The sequence below is a fragment of the Haematobia irritans genome, chromosome 1, assembly GCF_050003625.1.
Source record: "Haematobia irritans isolate KBUSLIRL chromosome 1, ASM5000362v1, whole genome shotgun sequence".
NCBI lineage: Eukaryota > Metazoa > Arthropoda > Insecta > Diptera > Muscidae > Haematobia > Haematobia irritans.
In genome coordinates, this window is record NC_134397.1 from 252,608,916 (window position 1) to 252,632,899 (window position 23,984).

Consider the following 23,984-nt stretch of genomic DNA (forward strand, 5'->3'; position numbering starts at 1 on the left):
GAATAGTGCACCAGTGGGAGGTTAAGGAGAAAACGGGGCCTATAAAATTTTTTGTATTTTGTATTTTTTTGCTTTTGTTCTATTATACATTTTCAACGGTGAAGTTACATTTTCAAATTCTATCACGCCACAAATATCAATCTATGTCTATTGTACTATACTTAGAAAATAAATAAAAATAAATAATACTGACTATATAAAAAAATGTACATACACATACAAAATACTAATAATTAGTATAAAAATTATATAATTATGACCTGAAGAAGCATACATGTTATTTTCGATATAAACGTAAAAAAAAAGTGATTTATTAATTTATTTTTTTTTTTATAAATATTAAACATTTTGTTAATATATTTCTTTATGGTAAACTATAAAGTGGATAAATTATAAGCAATTGTCTTCCGAACAAGTGTCACTAATGGATTTAAAATTGTGCTAAATGACTAAATAAAAATTAAATGTTAAAGATTTAATTTTATTATTACCCTAATGTTACCAATCAACCAGTTTCTTTTTTTAGTGATAACTTTTATAAATATTTCAATCTTTTTAATGGCTTGGTTGGTAGACACGCTTTGCTTATTAATCGGCATTTGATTTTTTAAAATCGAAATAAATAAAATAACTTTAAACTTTAAAAAATCGCCACATCAAAATTGAAGACTTCGATCCAGACTTTTTGATTCTTATGAAGAATCTCTACAAGTAATCTTTCAGGTGTCTAGACATTTAAGGCAAAACAATCAAGTCCATGAAATTGGTCTTATACCCTATATACATTACACTTCCAAAATCCACTGTAACTAGATTTCAACTATCATTTACTTCATAAAAAAAGGGATTCCAATCCACTGTAACTAGATTTCAACTATCATTTACTTTATAAAAAAGGGATTCCAATCCAGGTTAGGTTAGGTTAGGTATGGTGGCAGCCCGATATTTTCAGGCTCACTTAGACTATTCAGTCCATTGTAATACTGCAGTGGCGAACTTCTCACTTATCACTGAGTGCTGCACGATTCTGTGCAAGTCTCAAAAAAAAAAAAAAAAAAAATAAAAAAGCTGAATGTTATCAAAAAAAAAAAAACATTTCACAAATTGATTCATTTTTCAAGTTATTCTTAAACTGAAATCCTGGCTGGATCAGTGAAACTCTTTGTCTATACCAATATGGCAAATATATATTAATTATCACAAAATTGCTTAAATCATTTAAATTTTTATCGAATTTATTTCAATGATTGATATATGTCAGCTAATTGTTACAAATGTTTACTGGAAGTCATTAGTGTACTCCAAAAATCCAGCCAAAGGGAGCCATCGAGACATCTCATCTCACATTTCAGAAATAGAGAAGTTGTGAATATTCAACAAATATGAAGTTTCTGGTCCTCTGGGGTAGTGATAAGAGCTCGCCCGAAGCATCGGCTTCGACATTCGCCCAAAAATCGATAATTGGCCTTCGGCGTCAAGAAGCCGAGGCTTTTTGAACAATTTATTGAATTGTCCAAATGTTGAATTTGTCTCAGTTAAAACACCCAGTACAAATAATACGTAGAAAAAATTATAAAAAATCTGTTTTTGTCACTATAATATCAAATGAATTACCTTTTATTTTGGTATTTATGCATTTGTTAAAAAAAAATATTCTAACATTGAACTAAAAAACACCAAATTTATTTAATTACAAATTTGAGGAAAATAATCAGCTTCGGCCAATTATTGCTTTTTTTGCCGAACAACGACTTCGGCCAAACGAACCCGCTTCGGTTGAGCTCTAGTAGTGATATTATACCCACCTCGGTTTACGTCAAATATTCACCAAGGCTAGTAAACACATATGACTTCGAACAGGCCCTCAATAAAAGTTATTGGAAAATTTTGTCAAAATTTTATTTCTATAGAAAATTTTTATCATAATTTTATTTCTATAGAAAATTTTTATCATAATTTTATTTCTATAGAAAATTTGGTCAAAATTTTATTTCTTCAAAAAATATTGTCAAAATTTTATTTCTTCAAAAAATTTGGTCAACATTTTATTTCAATAGACAATTTTGTCAAAATTTTATTTCTATAGAAAATTTTGTCAAAATTTTATTTCTATAGAAAATTTGTCAAAATTTTATTTCTATAGAAAATTTGTCAAAATTTTATTTCTATAGAAAATTTTGTCAAAATTCTTTAGAAAATTTTGTCAAAATTTTATTTCTATAGAAAATTTTATTTCTATAGAAAATTTTGTGAATTTTTTTATTTCTATATTATTTTTATTTTATTTTTTATTTCTATAGAAATTTTTGTCAAAATTCTTTAGGAAATTTGTCGAAATTTTAATTCTACAGAAAATTTTGTCAATTTTTTTTTTCTACAGAAAATTTTGCCAAAGTTTTATTTCTAAAGAAAATTTTGTCAAAAATTTATTTCTAAAGAAAAATTTTGTCAAAATTTTATTTCTATAGAAAATTTTGTCAAAATCTTATTTCTATAGAAAATTTTTATCAAAATTTTATTTCTATAGAAAATTTGGTCAAAATTTTAGTTCTTCAAAAAATTTTGTCAAAATTTTATTTCTATAGAAAATGTTGTCAAAATTTTATTTCTATAGAAAATTTTGTCAACATTTTATTTCTTCAGGAAATTTGTCGAAAATTTTGTCAAAATGTTATTTCTCCAAAAAAAAGTTTTGACAAACCTTTATTTTCTAAAGAAAATTTTGTCAAAATTTTATTTCTATAGAAAATTTTGGTAAAATTTTATTCATTCATTCATTCATTTTACTTGTTCAGAAATTTTTGTCAAAATTTTATTTCTTCAGAAAATTTGGTCAAAATTTTATTTCTATAGAAAATTTTTTTTAAAATTTTATTTCTATAGAAAATTTTGTTAAATTTTATTTCTATAGAAAATTTTACAAAATTTTATTTCTGTAGAAAATTTTGTCAAAATTTTATTTCTATAGAAAATTTTGTCAAAATTTTATTTCTATAGAAAATTTTGTCAACATTTTATTTCTACAGAAAATTTTGTCAAAGTTTTATTTCTAAAGAAAATTTTGTCAAAAATTTATTTCTAAAGAAAATTTATGTCAAAATTTTATTTCTATAGAAAATTTTGTTAAAATCTTATTTCTATAGAAAATTTTGTTAAAATTTTATTTCTTCACAAAATTTTGTCAAAATTTTATTTCTATAAAAAATTTTTTATCAAAATTTTATTTCTATAGAAAATTTGGTCAAAATTTTATTTCTTCAAACAATTTTGCCAAAATTTTATTTCTATAGAAAATTTTGTTAAAATTTTATTTCTATAGAAAATTTTACAAAATTTTATTTCTGTAGACAATGTTGTCAAAATTTTATTTCTATAGAAAAGTTTGTCAGTTTTATTTCTAAAGAAAATGTTGTAAAAATTTTGTCAAAATTTTACTTATATAGAAAATTTGTCAATATTTGAATTCAAGAGAAAATTTTGTCAGTTTTATTTCTATAGAAAATTTCGTGAAAATTTTATTTCAATAGGAAATTTAGTCAAAATTTTATTTCTATAGAAAATTTTGTCAAAATTTTATTTCTATAGAAAATTTTTTTAAAATTGTATTTCTAAAGAAAATGTTGTCACAATTTTATTTCTGTAGAAAATTTTGTCAATATTTTATTTCTATAAAAAAATGTTGTCAACATTTTATTTCTGTAGAAAATTTTGTCAAAATTTTATTTCGATAGAATTTTTTTTTAATTTTAGTTCTATAGATAATTTTGTTAAAATTTTAGTTCTATAGAAAATTTTGTCAAAATTTTATTTCTGTAGAAAATTTTGTCAAAATTTTATTTCTATAGAAAATTTTGTCAAAATTTTATTTTTATAGAAAATTTTGTAAAATTTTTATTTCTATAGAAAATTTTGTCAACATTTTATTTCTATAGAAAATTTGGCAAAATTTTATTTCTATAAAAAATTTTTTCAAAACTTTATTTCTAAAGAAAATTTTGTCAAAATTTTGTTTCTATAGAAAATTTGTCAAATTTGTAATTATACAGAAAATTTTGTCAGTTTTATTTCTATAGAAAATTTTGTCAAAATTTTAATTCTACAGAAACTTTTGTCAAAATTTTATTTCTATAGAAAAGTTTGTCAAAATTTTATTTCTAAAGAAAATTTTGTCAAAATGTTATTTCTATAGAATATATTGTCAGAATTTTATATCTATAGAAAATTTTGTCAAAACTTTATTTCTAAAGAAAATTATGTCAGTTCTATTTCTAAAGAAAATTTTGTAAAAATTTTGTCAAAGTTTTATTTCTATAGAATATTTTGTCAAAATTTTATTTCTATTGAAAATTTGTCAAAATTTTAATTCTACAGAAACATTTGTCAAAATTTTATTTCTATAGAAAATTTTGGCAACATTTTACTTGTTCAGCAAATTTTGTCAAAATTTTATTTCTTCAGAAAATTTGGTCAAAATTTTATTTCTATAGAAAATTTCGTCAAAATTTTATTTCAATAGAAATATTTGTCACAATTTTATTTCTATAGAAAATTTGTCGAAATTTTAATTCTACAGAAAATTTTGTCAAAATTTTATTTCTATAGAACATTTTTATCAAAATTTTATTGCTATAGAAATTTTTATCAAAATTCTATTTCTACAGGAAATCTTGTCAAATTTTTATTTCTATAGAAAATTTCGTCAAAATATTATTTCTATAGAATATGTGGTCAACATTTTATTTCTATAGAAAATTTGTCGAAATGTTAATTCTACAGAAAATTTTGTCAAAATTTTATTTCTATAGAAAATTTTTATCAAAATTTTAATTCTACGGAAAATTTATCAAAATTTTATTTCTTAAAAAAAAAAAAAGTTTTGTCAAAATTTTATTTCTAAAGAAAATTTTGTCAAAATTTTATTTCTACAGAAATATTTGCCAAAATTTTATTTCTACAGAAAAGTTTGCCAAAATTTTATTTCTATAGAATATTTTGTCAAAATTGTATTTCTATCGAAAATTTGTCAAAATTTTATTTCTACAGAAAATTTTGTCAAAATTATATTTCTATAAAAAATTTTGTCAAAGTTTTATTTCTAAAGAAAAATTTGCAAAAAATTTCCATGCTATAGGAAATTTTATCAAAATTTTATTTCTTTTTTATTTTTCAGTTTCTTTGGTATTTCCTATATATTTTGTCCAAATTTCATTTCTGCAAGAAATTTCGTCAAAGATTCTTTGCAATAGGAACTTTTTTAAAATATCATTTCTATAGGAAATTTTGTCAAAAGTACATTACTAAAGAAAATTTTCTCAATACTTTTTCTATAGAAAATTTGTGAAGTTCCTCTTAGTTGAAGAGAAATATTTTGCAAAATCTACCAAAATATCAAGAACTCTACCAATTTACCAAACAGTAAATAATCTACCAAATTCGGTAGAATTCTACCAAGCATGATGGCAACTCTTGAAATGAAATACGCCACGATCAGCTGTTCAATTGTTAGCAATTTGTTGCTTAAAAGTGAAATAGATTGACTTTCACTGCGAAAACCTAACAGTTCCAGTCGAATAATCAATATCCATATTCATAACAATTTACGGACAATTTATCGAAAGAATTGATAATGTTTAATCGTACCTAAGAGCCAATATAAAATAAAAAACAGCTTCTCAAAAATTTAAACTAATTTTTTTTACTGAGATAGTTTGTGTTTGAATAATTATCAACGACTTGTATCGACTTGGCAACATATTGGTATTGGTATTGCATAATAATTTCCATGACAAAAACATTTTGGATAATGCAACAAATGTGGTGATCAATAATAGCAACCAAATCAGATAGCAGCTAAATAATTAATATAATAGTGCTAAACAAAATAAACTTCTCAAAAAAACTCATTTCATATCTATCGACAACAACAAAATTGTGCTGTCATCATCATCGTCTCTATATATCTCACCTGATGAATAGTGTGTGTAGCGTATGGCTTATGAACGTATGTGTTCTGGCTTAGCTACGTGGAATTTAACAAAACAAAATTGGAGTAAACTGCATATGGAGATTGAACTAAGTTAAAGATAAATACAAATCATTGAATAATTTATAGGAAAAAAAATACATTTATACTTTATGATTATTTGCATAATTCTCATGGCTATTTGGAAAGGTTAAAATAAAAAACAGGGGCGGCAAATAAAAAGTCATAACAAAAATAAAACACACACACACAGAGCCTTCGTGGGAATGTGAATTGTTATTGTTCTTGTTATTGCTGTTGCTGTTGGTTTTCTCCGTTGACAGCCCAAAAACAGAGCTGCCACCTTTCTTGTGCTAATGTAATCTAGTTTCATATGGCCTTGGTTGTCGGTCGATCCCCAACAACCTACAGTAACAACAAAAAAGAGACAACTAGAGAACGCAACAAACAAGGAAAGAAAGAGAAAAGGGGAGAATACAGAAAATAAAAACACAATGTACACACAAACGCTGACACAAAGGTATATCAAATGTGATCCACGTGTTTTTATCACACAACGACAAAAAGTCATATGGCACACCGCCGTCACTATCACTAAGCTTTTGTTTTTTTTTTTTTACAAAAATGCGAGATTTTCACATCAACGCCTTTTTGCAAAGTTGGGAGGGGAAATAAATCTTGCGAATATGTATATAATGATAAGGTTACTTTAGGAATGCACCAAAACAAATAGAGATGTAACAGATGTTTTTGCTTTCTTATAATAAAAACCTGCTAAAATGATATACTTAAAATTGCTATATACAAAGAAAATATACAACAACAAAAACATAACAAACATCCAATTGGTGAAAATCAAATGTCCCAAATATGTTTGTTACCAATTTTCCCCTAGTGAATGACAAATTGTTTCTGTATTTTTTTTTTTAAATTTTTATTTGGACAAAATAAAATATATAAAAAGAGATAACTTTGTATGCTTCTTCCTAAAGGTGAGTACTATGTTCGAGTTTTTCACCAAAACACTAAATTAAAAGTGCAAAAATGTATATGAAGACGATAATATTTTTATCAAGTCTCTTCAAATTATGGATGGAAAAGATCCATTGTATTGATTGCCAACCATTTAATATTTCGAAATTAATTGATTAAAAAAAGTAACCGTGAAAATAAGCTGGTTTTCAGCTTGAAAACTGAACATAGTACTCAGCTTAAGTCATAAATAATATTTTCTTTAGTGTAATTTACACAACAACATGTCACACAAGTTTTTCTTTCGATGTCTTGTTTTAATTTTTTTTTTTTTTTAATTTTATTGGAAGAGAATGGGAATCGAGTTGTCAAATCAATACTAATAATTTTCTTCTATTTTCGAACAAAGAATTAAGACAAACTTACCGCTTCCTTTTTGGTTTCTTAGTTTTGGATTTGTGTGGTGGTGTTGTTGCTTTTGGTGGTCTTCTCTTTTTCTTGCTTAGACAGCAGTAATTATTCGCAGTAGTCTTGCAGAGTAGTAAGAATAGATCTCCCGATTTGTTGCGCGTTTATGAGGGAGTATTTTATGTTGAATAGAGGGGGAGTTGCCCGAAAGTAAATACAAAGAGGGGGAGTAGTAGTAGTAGGAGAGTATATAGAAGGTGTAGGAGAAAATTGCAACGAAAGTAACGGTAACAAATGTGCAATGTAATGCTGTCGTTGCAATCGTTTTTGTTGAACCACCAAATTCTTCTTCTTCTTCTTTCTACTCTAAACTTGAGTTTCTTTTCTGCTCTAATATCCTCTGTTTGAAGGGGAGCGAATATTTCCTCAAATTTCCCGTATTCTACTTCTTCGCACACTCACACACAATCTCTGCTCTCACAATTTTGTACGTTTGTTGCTGATGATGATGTTATTTTGCAATATTTTTTTTCAAATTGCTTTTCGTATTTTGCTTCGCCTTATAAAAAAATTTCTTTTTTACACTGCAGCAAACACAAAAACTCAGATTTCCCCAACTTATTTCTTTGTTGTTTGGTTTTTTTTTTACAAAAAAATCTTTCTCGTATCTTTTATCACTTCGTTGAGTGCAAATGATTTTTTTTATAATCTTATTTTTTAAATTATTGTTTCGTGTTTTCTTCGATTTGTTTCAAATATTTGTGATATTTTTTTCTTTATGTCACGTTCTTCTTCTTTTTCGTTTTAGATTTATATGTTCACAATTATAATGAAATGTCAAACAGAAGGAAGAGGAAGAAAATGCAAAAAAATTACAAAAAAAACAAGAAATTAATATCGTGTAAAAAAAAATTAAAAGAAAAACACCAATACATATATCCCTTCTTATTGTGACGGAGATTAATTGCATGGACTTTTCCAATTGTAAACGTTGGCAATTTTAAGAAACGTGTTGTTGCAGTCGTTGTAGCTGCTGCTACTTTTGTGGGGAGATTACCAGTTTATTCAACTTGCGAAATCCCCACATGGAGTCTCTCACTAAATTTTTGCAAAATAAAAATATCTAAGAAAAAAACTGTTATTTGCTTGAACTTCTTCAAAAAAAAAATTAACTAAAAATTTCAGTAAAATATAATTAAAAAAAAAAAGAAATCGAAATGCCGACAAGGCAGCAAGCACACCAACAAAGCAGGCGTTGTTTTTTTTTATTCTACTCGTGAATTTCCAGTTCCCCTCCGCCCATACTACGTTTCTTGCAATGCTGTTTGTCTTTTGACAGTTGGTTGGTGTGTGCGTGCCTTGCTTTTTAGGCTTTTCGCTTGTGGGTTTGTGTATGTGTGTGTGTGAGTTTGCTATGAATTTTTATTTCTTCATGCTTTTCTCTTCTCAATCTTGCTTTGCTGGATTACTTTTCGTTTCGTTTCTCTTTTTACTATCTTCTTTCGTGATTCTTTTTACATATTCACGTTGCGTTTGCTGGTGGTGTTGTCGTCGACGTCGAATGTACTTCTTAGCAGGTTTTTTCATTGAATTATCTTAAATATTTAGTTGGACTTTTTCTTTTCGGCAAAATTAAAAAAATTATATTCTTTAAGTTGACAATATGAACAATATCTGGTCGACTTTCAAATGGTTTGTTAAAAAAAAAAAACTTTTATCGGTTGCCGATTGTTGAATTGTTACACCACACAAACTACTAATAGACATATAAAAAAACGACACTTGAATAATGCACACGTTGAATGATGTTGGTGATGAGGTGACGAGACGCCCGTCCCATTTCCTTCTTGCAGTTTTTATTTCACGTAACTATTTTTCTGTTTGATTTTTTTCTTTTTATTTTTGCTTAGTTCCCTTTAATTGAACAATTTTTTTTTGTTTTAGGGGTTTTGGGTTTTTTTATTCAGCGCAATGGAGCACACACGTTTTTCACGTTTCTTCGTTTTCAATTTGTTGGAATTTCTCTAGGGATTTTGGAATAGGTGTTTTATCCGAGCAATATATTAAACTAGTTGTAGTTGGTTTCTTTACATTGTTTTATTAAAAATGATTTTTAATATTTCTTGGTTGGGTTTCTTTGTTCACTTTTATTTCATGTGTGAAATAAAAAAAAAACTATATAAGCGTTAGTAAGAAAATCGTTTTCTTTCCGTGCACGACAATAGTAAATAAATGAACGAATCAATTCGGCTCTATGCAGAACGTGTGCATGTGGCAACACCACATGGATTGTGTTGCCATAGGTGTCAATTGTGATGATTCAATGAAAGACCATGAGGTCTGAGCAATCAAAGCTGATTAAGAGATAACGGCGTTGAGCCGCCACATTCATTGACAAAGTTATACTTAGGTCGTGTCAGAAAAATGCCTTCAATGTATTAAAATATTAAAAGGTAAATTAAAAGAAATTAAAAATCGACAAATTTTATCGATGATTCCATAAAGCATTAATTGTATTCCGGTCAATATTGAAGATTTTTATAGAAAAGTTGGAGAATGTCATAATAATGATAAGCTACCTGCTACAATTCATATTAAAAGTTGTCACTATGTCCAGTTTTCACACTTACATGTGACTGCACTTGCCTATATGGTTATTGACAGCAGTAAACTCCAATTGAAGTTTAAAAGAATAATTAAATTGTCAAGCAGTTAAGAGGCACCGGCAACGGCCAACGCAAAACCCAAACCTTTACGCCGTCGTATATATGTTGTGCAACTTTGTTTGACAAAATTTGCAAAGTTGTCGTATTGTTCTAATTATTATTGTAGTTGCCATCTAGTTTTCAAGGGGAATGACGGAATAGAACACGATTTGTTCGAAAGAAACAACAATAGTATGTTAAATTTGACGTTTATGTCATACTCGCATAAGCGCCATGTGAGTGAAAGGAACAAACAGACAGAGGGACCGTAATTTATTCTTACAACCTGAATCATGTGTTGCCACACTGGTCACTGTCATGTTCACATGTCCGCGAATAAGGTAGTATTTCTAATGTACACATTACACGCCAATACGTGTATTCAATTACAATTCAGATACATACATTTATCCATTCCAAAAACAATTATACCCAATAAACGCAAACGTTTGAAAAATGCTCAAATTCAACCAAGATTAGGGTTATATTAAAGTTGAGAACATATCCCATTTATTGTGCACATTATGAGTTAAGTCCGAAGGCATAATCGATACTGCTGCATGTTTATGGGATCGATAACACATTTACCGATTATTTAGTCATCGCCGACAAGTCGTATCGATCCGACACACTGTAAGATTCTATACAAACACTGACATTCCGTCCGGAATAACTGATAGTCGAAGCCGGAATTGAACCCACCACCTTGTGTATGCAAGGCGGGCATGCTAACCTTTGCACCACGGTGGCTCCCAAACTCTGGTATAAACTCTTGTATAATTTATTCGGCAAAGAGATAATCCCTGCCAGAATTTCAAAGCTAAATTTCATCTTCATCGCTACCACAGACACGTAAATGATACTACAACAATCGCCAACTGTGATGGGGGAAGCGTATCAAAAAGTACGAAATAACAATAGTGATGGCAAAATACCTTCATGTAGTATTTTGCCTTCACTATTATTACAAGAGCCATTTAATATTTTGTGAAGCGCTAAGCGCAACTAGCTTATTATAATTTATTTAATTAAAAACGAAAATGAAGTGCTGAAAACATAGTTATTTCGCTTAAAATTGTGAAAGGTATATTGGTGAGCCATTTTCGAATCGGGTTCGATTCCTGCTACGATGGAACACCAAAAATTTTTCAGCGGTGGATTATCCCACCTCAGTAAGTGTGTAAATATAACCATAGCGATAGGCGGTAGGCGAACACTTATTTACGTGTATTTCTTATGGGAAGCCCAAAATCCGCGACGGAATACCGTGACGGCTAGCGGCGTGTCGCTAAATTAAAACTTATTCTAACTCCTTGGCGAAAACTGGTATAGTGTTGCCATCGCTTATCAATTTTTTTTAACTCACCACTAGGAATTGCTGTTGCCTGGACACGTGTAGATTATTTTTTCCTGAAATAACTCAACAAATAACAAGCCATTGTATGTTTTTATTCAACTTCATTGTTTAATATTGTCAAAGCATGCTGTATTGACAACTAAAACGCTAGGAAACGTGAAAAAGGGAATTATTCGCCGTCAAGCTTATTGTATTTGCCGTTGCGGCAAAAATGTTTCGCCTACCGCCTATCGCTATGGTTATATTTACACACTAATGCTGGTGACATTTCTGAAGGTTTCAAAGCTTCTCTAAGTGATTACACTGGAATGTGGAACGCCGTTCGGACTCGGCTATAAAAAGGAGGTCCCTTGTCATTGAGCTTAATATGAACTCGGGCAGCACTCAGTGCTAAGAGAGAAGTTCACCACTGTGGTATCACAATGGACTGAATAGTCTAAGTGAGCCTGATATATCGGGTTGCCACATAACCTAAACAAACCTTCCCCCATCACAGTTGACGATTGTTGCAGTGTCACTTACGAGTCTGTGGTAGCGATGAGGATGAAATGGAACTTTTAAATGCTGGCAGGGTATATATTCTGGGTCGTGGTAAAATTCTGAGTCGATGTAAGTATGTCCGTCTGTCTGTTGAAATCACGCTAACATCCGAACGAATCATTCTATCGACTTAATGGCAACGGGAGAGAACGCCAGAGAATAAAAGAACATTAAATAGGCTAATTAATGAACTGAAACAGTTGACCAATAAATCCAAAAATAATACCATGTCTATGTATTTGGGCAATCTTTCATCAACTAAAGAGACAAATTATAGTCTTTGGAAAGCAACACGCCAATTTAATCAGACACCTCCAAAAATACCACCAATTAAAAAAGAAGATGGCACCAGGGCTCGATGAAATGAAGAGAAGGCTGAATTATTCGCAAATCACTTCTCAAACATATTCAAACCTTTAGATAGTAGAACTAGCAACGAAGATATTCGCCTAATAGATAAAATAGACAGTGTTAAGGCCGGTACTATGTTCATTCTTGCGAAAAATTTTTATGGAAACCATTATTTCGCACATAGAAAGCGGCGTTTTTTTAGGTAGCTTGGAGCGCTATTTTACAGGGAGCGAGATTGGATTAAGTTGGTGGTTGTTGCTTGTTTTTACAAAATAACATTTTATTTTTCCTTGGGCAATTGATCTGCTATTCCTTTGATGCTTTGTATAGTTTCGGAACAAAAATATGGTCCGTGTTTGATTTATAAACCCGCACAAATAGTTTTTAATAAATAAATTATTTCTTAATTCACATTGCAAATGGCGCCGTGCTATAAACGTCAGTTTTTCAACACGAAAAAACAAAGTATCACAAATGGAAAAAATTTCGCAAATTTTTCGCATTTTTTGGTTTTGTATGGAGTTTCAACGCGAAAACCGAACAGAGTACCGGCCTTTACTATAAAACCAGCAACTCTTAAAGAACTTGAATTCATTATTTCAAAGGATTTAAGTTCTAAAAAAGCTCCTGGGTATGACTTACTGACCGGAAATATATTTAAAAAACTCCCACAAGTAGCCACAAAAAATTATTATACATAATAAATGCATGCTTTAGACTTAGGCACGTTCCGCTCGAATGGAAAGTAGCTGAAATCATAGTTATCCAAAAACCTGACAAACCTGAAAACGAATTAACTTCTTTTAGGCCGATATCCCTGCTTCCAGTTATGTCAAAAATATTTGAAAAGCTTCTTCTAAAAAGATTACGACCAATTCTAAGCAGTAGACTTTTGATTCCAGATCACCAATTTGGTTTCAGGAATAACCACTCGACAATACAACAAGTGCATCGCATAGTCGATGTAGCAGAAATAGCTCTAGAAAAGAAATGCATTTGTTCCGCCGCATTCCTACACCCTCACAAAAAATCGCTTCTGTAACATATTTTCCCAAACATATTTTGCTTCAAGCATATACATTTTAGGGTATTGCCCAAACATTTATATGTTTGATCTCTACCAATATATAATATGTTTGAAAGCATATTGGCCTAAACAATATATGTTTGGGTAGTCTAAGTTCCAAACATTTTGTATTTTTGCATCCAAATTCAATATTGTTGTCTTCCAAAAAACAATATGTTATTATGTGACCATATAATATGTTTGGAAGCATTTTGCACCCAAAAATATTATATGCTTAAAAAAATTCTCCCAAACAATATTGTGCTCAAAATTTTATTTATTTATTTATATATTTACAATCATAATGAATTATGAAAATAAACAGGTAATATAGGTGCTAACAACGTAGGTTTTCGACCTGAATGCTCAAAATTTTGTTTCTGCCCAATTGTATATTCCCCGACATCTTTCTCACTTCCACGAGATTTTTTAGTTCTTAGCACCTTTTTCTGTAATACAAACATTGTAGAAGAAATTATTCAATTTTATGATTTTTTTTATTTTAATTTTACCTTTTGCCGGACGGGGATTCGAACAGCGGACCACACAGTTTGTACGGATCAAAGAAGTAGCTGATCAATTGCTCAAGGAAAAATAAAATGTTAATTTTGTAATAACAAGCAACGACCACCAACTTAATTCAATATCGCTCCCTGTTAAATAGCGCTCCAAGCTACTAAACACATATATGTTTATAGGCTATTTCTAAATTAATATATGTTTGCATCCAAGCATCTTATATTTACAAACATTTTATGTCCCAAACATAATATGTTCTAACATATTAACATATATGCCCCAAACATGTTATGCTAGTTTATGAACATTATATGCTTGCACTCAAAAATATTGTGTTTAAAAGTTTGTGTTCCAAACATATAATGTTTATAGCCAAACATATGAAAAACAGTCTTTTTCAACCGTGTAGATGTAGGCCAAGCTTTCGATAAAGTTTGGCATCAAGGGATTTTGGCTAAACTACAAAAAGATCTACCAAAAGAATTTTATGAAATTCTAAAATCATACCTTCAAGACAGATACTTCAGAGTAAGAATAGAAAGTAAATATTCAAAACTCTATCCAATAAAAGCTGGTGTACCCCAAGGGAGTGTACTTGGTCCAATATTGTATCTATTATACACTAGAGATATACCAACCCACAACGATGCAGTAATTGCAACATTTGCCGATGACACAGCCGTACTTACAATAGCAAATACAGAAAAAGAAGCCACAAATAAGTTACAAACGATTTTATCAAGCATCCTGCTTTGGATAAACAAGCGGAGAATGCACTTAAATGAGAGTAAATCGGTACACATGTTATTCACAAACAGGGAAATTATTCATACACCACTATACATAAACGGTACTGTAGTACCCTATGCAAATACAGCAAAATATCTGGGCATGACTCTTGACACCAAATTAAAATGGAAAGAGCATGTAAAGAAGAAAAATAAGGAAATGAAAATAAAATTCTCCGAGATATATTGGATGTTAGTGGACCACAGGGTATCAATACAAAATAAAATCTTACTATACAATCAGATAATTAAACCAGTGTGGACCTACGGAATTCAGCTCTGGGGTTGTGCTGCTAAAGAACACTTAGCGAAGATTCAAAAAACCCAAAACCAAATTCTTTGTACCATTACTCATGCCCCTTGGTACATTCGCAACCAGGACCTTCACCGTGACCTGGGAATTCGAACAATTGAGGAGGAAATAACCCTCAACGCACAAAAATATGCAGAAAAACTAGTACTGCATGAAAATTTGGACTTGAATAATATTGTCCGCAATTATCAATCTGACAGAAGGACAATTCCCATGGACTTAGTTCTTTCGAATATAATATAGAATTCATTATTTGAGCTTAGTAATTGTACTATACTCAACAAATATATACATACTTGGTTAAAATTTCTAGTATAAGACTTATACATTATGTTATCAAAAAATTACTAGATGAGTAAGGACTCAGTTGTAATAAATTCCAAATAAAAAAAAAAAATCTATCGACTTGAAGCTTGGCATAAGTAGTTGCTATTGATGTAGGTCGAATGGTATTGCAAATGGGCCATATCGGACTACTTTTACGTATAGCCCCCATATAAACCGACCCCTAGACTTGGCTTGCGTAGCCTCTTGGAGGAGAAAAATTCAACCGACCCGTTAAAATTTCGTATGTGGTGTAAGTATATGGTCTCTAACAACCATGCAAAAATTGGTCCATATCGGTCCATAATTATGTATAGCCCCCATATAAACCGATCCCCAGAGTTGACCTTCGGTGCCTCTTGAAGGAGCAAAACTCATCCGATCTGGTTGAAAATTAGTATGTGGAGTTAGAATATGGTCTCCAACAACCATTCAAAAATTGGTCCATATCAGTCCATAATTATATATAGCCCCCATATAAACCGATCCCCAGATTTGACCTCCGGAGCCTCTTGGAGGAGCAAAATTCATCCGATCTGGTTGAAATTTCATACGTGGAGTTAGTATATAGTATCTAACAAGCATGCAAAAATTGGTCCATATCGGTCCATAATTATATATAGCCCCATCATAAGCGTAGGAAGGCCTCTTGGGAGGGGGCTTAGACCCCCCAGAAAAATTTTAGCCCCCCCCCAGAATTTGAAACTCTATTTATGATTTTCCATTTTTCAATAAATGTCAATAGTTTTATAACAATTAAACAATTATATACAATCGAACAAAGTTCCGCTAAAGACTTTCACGAACAATCGAATTATTTGGGTTGTGGTAGAAGTTGCCGATGGCAATGTTTGAAGTCAGATATTTATGAAATAAAGCTGTGGTTGACCTTTTGATTGATTTAGTTTAGTCAATTTAATTAAAAAAATAGTAATTGATATTAAAACTATTCTTTCATAAATTAATATCTTAATAATGCTGCGAAAAAGCGTCGCCAAAAAAGTAGTGAAAATGTTCTTTTTGGGTCTAGAAGTGGTGCAAAATTGGCGGAGAAGTAATTAATGTAGTATGAGCTTGTCATAGGACAAATGTCCACCATTTCAACAGCCGTTGCAATGAATTTGCATCACTTCTTAAGGTGAGATCCGAATTCAGTGTTTTGAATGTGAATTAAAAAATTTTGTGATATTTTCCCAAATAAATATTTTTTTTATTGTTTTTATGATTTTTAATGCATTCTGACGCTTGTTTGAAACGTTTTTCCTCGAATAATTTCCAAAATTATCGATTTTTCTATAATGGATTTAGCAGTTTTAATGCAAAATTTGAATAATTTGTACCAATTTATTTATTCTTACTCTTTTTTTAAACTATTTGAAAAAAAAAGAAAACAAAAAATGACACACCAAAATATGAAAAAAATGAAGTAAAACAAACTTCCTGGGTAGTTAAAATAATTGAGGACATTTTTGGAAGTGCTTTTAAAGTTGTGCCTTTAGAACAACTCACAATTTCTGGGAAAAGTGTGGAACTACTTTTAGTTGCTTTATTATAAATTAATTGTCGAGTTATTTTGATGTCTAATTTTTATTCAATTTTATGAAATAAAACATTAATTGAACCTATAAGTTCAGTCTATAAATTTTAAGCTAGGGGGGCTATATTGGCAGCCCTGGATATGACGATTTCCAATGTTCTCGCTAATTGGCCTACAACCTTCTAGATTAATCTACTACTATCTGGTACGCACATATTTATCGGCTTATGCTCTTTGTCTTGGCTAATAATCTAGCGCATTATACTATCTGGTAGATGTCGTGCAGGCATAATGATCATATTACTACAACTATAACAATAAGTAAAACAAAAGGCGTTACTTTTACAATCAACGATTGGAAAACTAAAAACACAAAAGATGTTTAGGAAAATACTACAAAATAAAGAAATGACTCTAACATGTTATGACGTAATTTTATCGTTACAATTTGAAATTTAAATGAACGGAAACTAATTTAAATAAACTTAAATCTAGAAATATCACATTCGTAACAATAAAGGGTGATACGGTCAAAATTTTGTCAAGGGAAACGCGTGTAAATCGGTGAAGTCGTTTATTTAAAAAACCAAATTAAATTTCTTTTTCAAGTTCAATTAGTATAAAATTCAGGAAAAATATTCAGTTAGGCTTTCGCCTCACGCTTGACACATGCCATCAGATTTTGTACAGCCACCATGTCCGCCTTCTTCGCCGCAGAAAGCCAGTTTGCCTTGAACTGCTGCTCGTCCTTAGCAGTTTTTTGGTCTTCTTCAGGTTCCGCTTGACAATAGCCCAGTATTTCTCAATTGGGCGGAGCTCTGGCGTGTTGGGAGGGTTCTTGTCCTTGGGAACCACCTGCACGTTGTTGGCGGCGTACCACTCCATGGCCTTTTTACCGTAATGGCAAGATGCCAAATCCGGCCAAAACAGTACGGAACAACAGTGTTTCTTCAGGAAAGGCAGCAGACGTTTATTCAAACACTCTTTCACGTAAATTTCTTGGTTGACAGTCCCGGAAGCTGTGGAAATGCTGCTTTTCAAGCCACAGGTACAGATGGCTTGCCAAACCAGATATTTCTTTACGAACTTTGACAGTTTTATGTGCTTGAAAATATCTGCTACCTTTCCCCTTCCTTTTGCCGTATAAAACTCCTGTCCCGGAAGCTGCTTGTAGTCGGCTTTGACGTAGGTTTCGTCGTCCATTACCACGCAGTCAAACTTCGTCAGCATCGTCGTGTACAGCCTCCGGGATCGCGCTTTGGCCGTCGTATTTTGTTTATCATCGCGATTTGGAGTCACTACCTTCTTGTAAGTCGATAGTCCGGCTCGTTTTTTGGCTCGATGCACGGTTGTAGACGATACACGCAGCTTATTTGCGGCATCTCGGAGAGAGAGGTTAGGGTTTCGCTTGAAACTACCGGCAACTCTCTTTGTCGTCTCAGCGGCTTCCGGTTTTCGATTTCTCCCCGATCCAGACTTCCTGGCTGTCGACAAACGTTCCCCAAACACTTTAATTACATTTGTAACGGTTGATTTGGCAACTTTTAGCGATTTTGACAGCTTTGCGTGCGAGTAGCTCGGATTTTCGCGATGCGCGAGCAAAATTTTGATTCGCTGCTCTTCTTGCTTGGACGGCATTTTGACAACTGAAGAGTGAATTCCAAAATCAAAATAGGAGCAACATTCTACACACATACACCTTAAAAATGAGGGGTGTTCAGGTTTTTTAAATGCAAAATTGAAAGAAATACATCAAGTTTATATTGACCAAATTTTGACCGTATCACCCTTTAGCCCCCAACACATTTGACGGATGTGATATGGTATCGAAAATTTAGATCTACAAAGTGGTGCAGGGTATAATATAGTCGACCCCGCCCGACTTTAGACTTTCCTTACTTGTTAGGGTAGTGCTTTGTCAAAGTTTTCTCATAATATCTTCAACACCTTTTCAAGATTTCGTCCACATTTTGGCAAATTGGAAGCAATTCGCAAACAATTTGAAGATGTATTGACGATGAGCTTTTTCAAGTCAAGTTGAATTTATGTTGAAAATTACATTTACCCTTAAAGGCCGGTATGCACCTCTAGCGAAATTTTCGGTAGCAAAAATTTATTTAAGTCTACAACAAAAAAACAGGGCTGTGTAAACAAATTTTAAACCAGCTAATCGCTTTTAAAAATTGTGAATATATGTTCTAAATATTCCTCAAATAAATTGTTTATTATTTACAGACCTTTTAAAACTTTTACGCACACACTGATTGTAATAAATTAAATGTTTGCTGCCAAAATATGCCTTTGACAACCCTGTTATTTTCATTAGAGGTGCGTACCAGCTTACGAAATTGAACGCTACCGAAAATTTCGTTAGCATAAATAGCAATGCATTTCTTATGGGAATGAAATTTTTCGCTAGAGGTGCATACCGGCCTTAAACTGAAAAGTTGTTGCATTTAAAAAACGCTCATCCTGTGTTTAGTGGGATGGCACAAAGTACTGTATAGAAGTTTTTGATTAACTGTAAAAAGCAACCGAATGATGACTACCTTAAAGATTGTGTTATTATATTTTCGTCAGAGTTGTTTTATATTCATCTTTAGGTTGTATGTCACAAAGTCCTGTTGCAAGTGACGATAAAAATAAAAACTAACATTGTTGGTTTAGTTAGTTTAGTTAGTTGCAAGTTTATTGGGATGGCACAAAGTACTGTATAGAAGTTTTAGATTAACTGTAAAAAGCAACCGAATGATGACTACCTTAAAGATTGTGTTATTATATTTCCGCCAGAGTTGTTTTATATTTATCTTTAGGTTGATTTTGGTAACGGAAACGGGACCACATATGTCACAAAGTACTGTATCCAATGGCGATAAAAATAACAAAAATCAACATAGTGATGACTACTGTACTGTATGCGTTTTTTTTTCGATTAACTGTAAAAGCAACCAAATGATGACTACCTTAAACATCGTGTAATTATACTTCCGCCAGAGTTGCATATGTTCATCTTTAGGTTGTATGTCACAAAATACTGTAGCAAGTGACGATAAAAATAAAAACCAACATAGTGATGACTACCTTTACGTGAAGTGTTGTTGTTAGCACGTTATGTGATCACAAAGAAACCCAAAATCAACATAGTGATGATGACTTTAACACTGAGTACTAATAATTCTGCTATGACTCAGAGATGTATTTGTTCATCTTTGGGTTGTTTTGTAGACTGTAAGAAAACCAAATAACGGAGGTTTACATTTATGAGAGGGGAGAGAAATGTGGCTTAGGCAATGTTTCCATATTCTAAACTCTAAATACCCAGCAAAAACTAGGTAACCACATCTCATTACAATTGACATTACCAGGAGTAAAGCTGTCATTACACGTTCACCCAGAAAAAAGTGTCTTCGAAACTAAAGAAAAAAATGTTCATCAATTTAGTTTAGTCATTTTATTTCCACTCAGTTAATGTTTTGTGTGAAATAATAAAATTTACTTGTTTCAGTAAAAAATCCTAAACTGAAAGCAGTTAGGGATTGTTCATTAACTAGAATAGGGCATGGAATTTTACTAATACTGTTTTCTTCGCTGGGTATAAAAATTTACTACTGAAAAAGAAAATTTTATTCACTGATAACAAAGCATTCATAAAAATAAACAAAAACCGAACTAAAACCAAGTTTCCTCAAATTTAGTAAAATTTCTTATAAAACGATAATACTGACTTCCTTTATTATATAAAGCTTATCATACATACGAATAACACTTGGCATAGAAAAATATTTTAGTTCATTCGTACTAAGAAGTATTCAATCCTTTCAAAACTTAAGGAAACACACTTGTTAGAATATAGGAAAATTTCCTACATTTCTTTTATTTACCTGTAATCGATACCTGTCTTTGATGTAATCGATATGTTTGCGCGTGGGTTGTTTTTTTAGTTGGAATCGCGTTTTTATGGTATACGGAGAGATTGTTAAAAAATAATATAGTAAAATAATATTATAAAAACAAATAAAATATATAAAATATTTGTTATTTTAAATTAGTGAGAAAAATGTTCGTTTTTTGAAAATTGGTTTATAAAAAAGAAAACACCAGCAGAATAACAACCCCTTCATTCGACTTCATTTTGGAATCTTCAATTATCAGGTAATATTCAGTGACGCTAACCTTTTGTGAAAAAATTGGTTTTGGATTTTTTTTTTGTTTATATTTGTAGGTATTGAAATTGTAAAAGGTGGACAAAATTGCTAGGCAGCAAATTATTCAAAGTGAAAGGTACTACAAGAAGAAAAAATGTGTTTTAATATTTCAAGGCCAGTCAATGCTGTTGATTCTAAATAAATATATTTAATATATTAATAAAACATGTCTTTTATTGAAAGAAAAATTGCTTATATAAATACATAAAATTGTATTTAAAAACGAAGGTAAGCAGATCTAAATTTGAAGTAAAAGGTTTGTCACAAATATGTAAGATTTGTCCAAATGAATGAAAAAAGTTCAATAAAATCATTCCATATATGAATTCAATTCAGTTAATTTTTTTCATTCTGTAGTATAGTGGTACATAAATATAGGAAAATGTTAACTAATATACGGAATGCATTCTACGTAATTTCTACGAAAATCACATCATTCAAACAAATAAAAATGTCTTTGGCGCTATACGAAGTTCAACTTTCTTCACAATGAGTTCATTTTAACTTAAAGAAGGGGTCACTTTTTTCTGGGTGCATGGATTGCGTAGAAACTTCTACGAAAGACTGTCATCCACAATCGAATTACTTAGGTTGAGGTAATACTTACCGATGGTAAGATATTAACATCGTCCTCTAAATTTTAAGTTACTCCATACGTGGTATATATTAGACAAAAAATGTATATATAGATAACATAAGTCTACAAATAATTATGAATCGATATGGACTTTTGGACGGTACTTATAGAGCCAGAATTGAAATATGGGACCTATATATAATTATGAACTTGATATGGACCAATTTTTGTTCGATTTATCTGAGGGCTATATATAGACCGATATGACACTAGTTAGGCATGGTTGTTAAAGACCATATACTAGCACGATGTACCAAATATCAACTGACTAGGATGAAATTTGCTCCTCAAAGAGGCTCCAAAACCAAACCAAAATTTTCTATAGAAATAAAATTTTGACAAAATTTTCTATAGAAATAAAATTTTGACAAAATTTTCTATAGAAATAAAATTTTGACAAAATTTTCCATAGAAATAAAAATTTGACAAAATTTTTTTATAAAAATAAAATTTTGACAAAATTTTCTATAGAAATAAGAGTTTGTTTTAGACATACAATTTTGGCAAAATTGTCTATAGAAAAAAAAATTGTCAAAATTTTCTATAAAAAATTTCTATAGAAATTTTGACAAAATTTCATATAGAAATAAAATTTTGTGTTTTTTCGAAACTTTTATTTGAAATAAAATTTTGACAAAATTTTCTACAGAAATAAAATTTTGACAAAATTTCATATAGAAGTAAAATTTAAAAAAAAAATGTATAGAATTAAAATTTTGACAAAATTTTCTGTAGAAATAAAATATTTACAAAATTGTCTATAGAAATAAAATTTTGACAAAATTTTCTATAGAAATAAAAATTTGACAAAATTTTCTGTAGAAATAAAATGTTGACAAACTTTACTGTTGAAATAAAATATTGACACAATTTTCTATAGAAATAAACTTTTGACAAAATTTCATATAGAAATAAAATTTTGACCAAATTTTCTATAGAAATAAAATGTTGACAAACTTTTCTGTAGAAATAAAATTTTGATAATTTTTTCTTTAAAAATAAAATGTTGAAATTTTTGTTTCTATAGAAATACAATTTTGATAAATTTTTCTGTAGAAATAAAATAGTTACAAAAATTTCTATAGAAATAAATAGTTGACAAAAATTTCGATAGAAATACAATTTTTAAAAAATTTTCTATAGAAATAAAATTTTGACAAACTTTTCTATAGAAATAAAATTTTCTTTTAGAAGTACAATTTTGGCAAAATTGTCTATAGAAAAAAAATTGAAAAAATTTTCTATAGAAATAAATTTTTGATAAACTTTTCTATAGAAATAAAATTTTGACAAATTTTTCTATAGAATTTAAACGTTGACAAATTTTTCTGTAGAATTTAAATTTTGACAAAATTTTCTGTAGAATTAAAATTTTGACAACATTTTCTATAGAAATAAAATGTTGACAAAATTTTCCATAGAAATAAAATTTTGATAATTTTGTCTTTAAAAATAAAATGTTGAAATTTTTTTTCTATAGAAATAAAATTTTGATAAATTTTTCTGTAGAAATAAAATATTTACAAAAATTTCTATAGAAATAAATAGTTGACAAAAATTTCGATAGAAATACAATTTTTAAAACATTTTCTATAGAAATAAAATTTTGACAAACTTTTCTATAGAAATAAAATTTTGATAAACTTTTCTATAGAAATAAAATTTTGACAAATTTTTCTATAGAATTTAAATGTTGACAAATTTTTCTGTAGAATTTAAATTTTTACAAAATTTTCTGTAGAAGTAAAATTTGGCAACATTTTCTATAGAAATAAAATGTTGACAAAATTTTCCATAGAAATAAAAATTTGACAAAAATTTTTTTATAGAAATAAAATTTTGGCAACATTTTCTATAGAAATGAGATTTTGTTTTAGAAATACAATTTTGGCAAAATTTTCTATAGAAAAAAAATTTACAAAATTTTCTATAGAAATAAAATTTTGACAAAATTTCATATAGAAATAGAATTTTGACAAAATTTTCTGTAGAATTTAAATTTTGACAAAATTTTCTATAGAAATAAAATGTTGACAAAATTTTCTATAGAAATAAAATGTTGACAAAATTTTCTATAGAAATAAAATTTTGACAAAATTTTCTATAGAAATAAAATTTTGGCAAAATTTTTTATAGAAATAAAATTTTGACAAAATTTTCTATAGAAATAAAATTTTGACAAAATTTTCTATTGAAATAAAATGTTGACAAAATTTTCTATTGAAATAAAATTTTGACAAAATTTTCTATAGAAATAAATTTTTTCCATTTGTTTTGTT

At 29.6% G+C, this 23,984-nt stretch overlaps 1 protein-coding gene and 1 long non-coding RNA gene across 4 annotated transcripts in view; one reads left to right on the forward strand and one right to left on the reverse strand.

The window, feature by feature from the left end:
* The window catches only part of LOC142220379 (uncharacterized), a 195,253-nt gene extending 186,286 nt beyond the window's left edge, over positions 1-8,967 (reverse strand). For all 3 annotated transcript variants that reach the window (XM_075289482.1, XM_075289500.1, XM_075289491.1), the window contains exons 1-2: positions 8,833-8,967; positions 7,382-8,157 (exon numbers count right to left, since the gene is read on the reverse strand). The gene's annotated coding sequence lies outside the window, so the exon portion shown is untranslated. The remainder of the gene's footprint in view (positions 1-7,381; positions 8,158-8,832) is intronic.
* A 125-nt stretch (positions 8,968-9,092) lies between these two features.
* Positions 9,093-9,561, forward strand: LOC142220396 (uncharacterized). Its single transcript, XR_012717864.1, has 2 exons — positions 9,093-9,228; positions 9,308-9,561. It is a non-coding gene; the product is annotated as an uncharacterized LOC142220396 (long non-coding RNA).
* Positions 9,562-23,984: the final 14,423 nt, after the last annotated feature.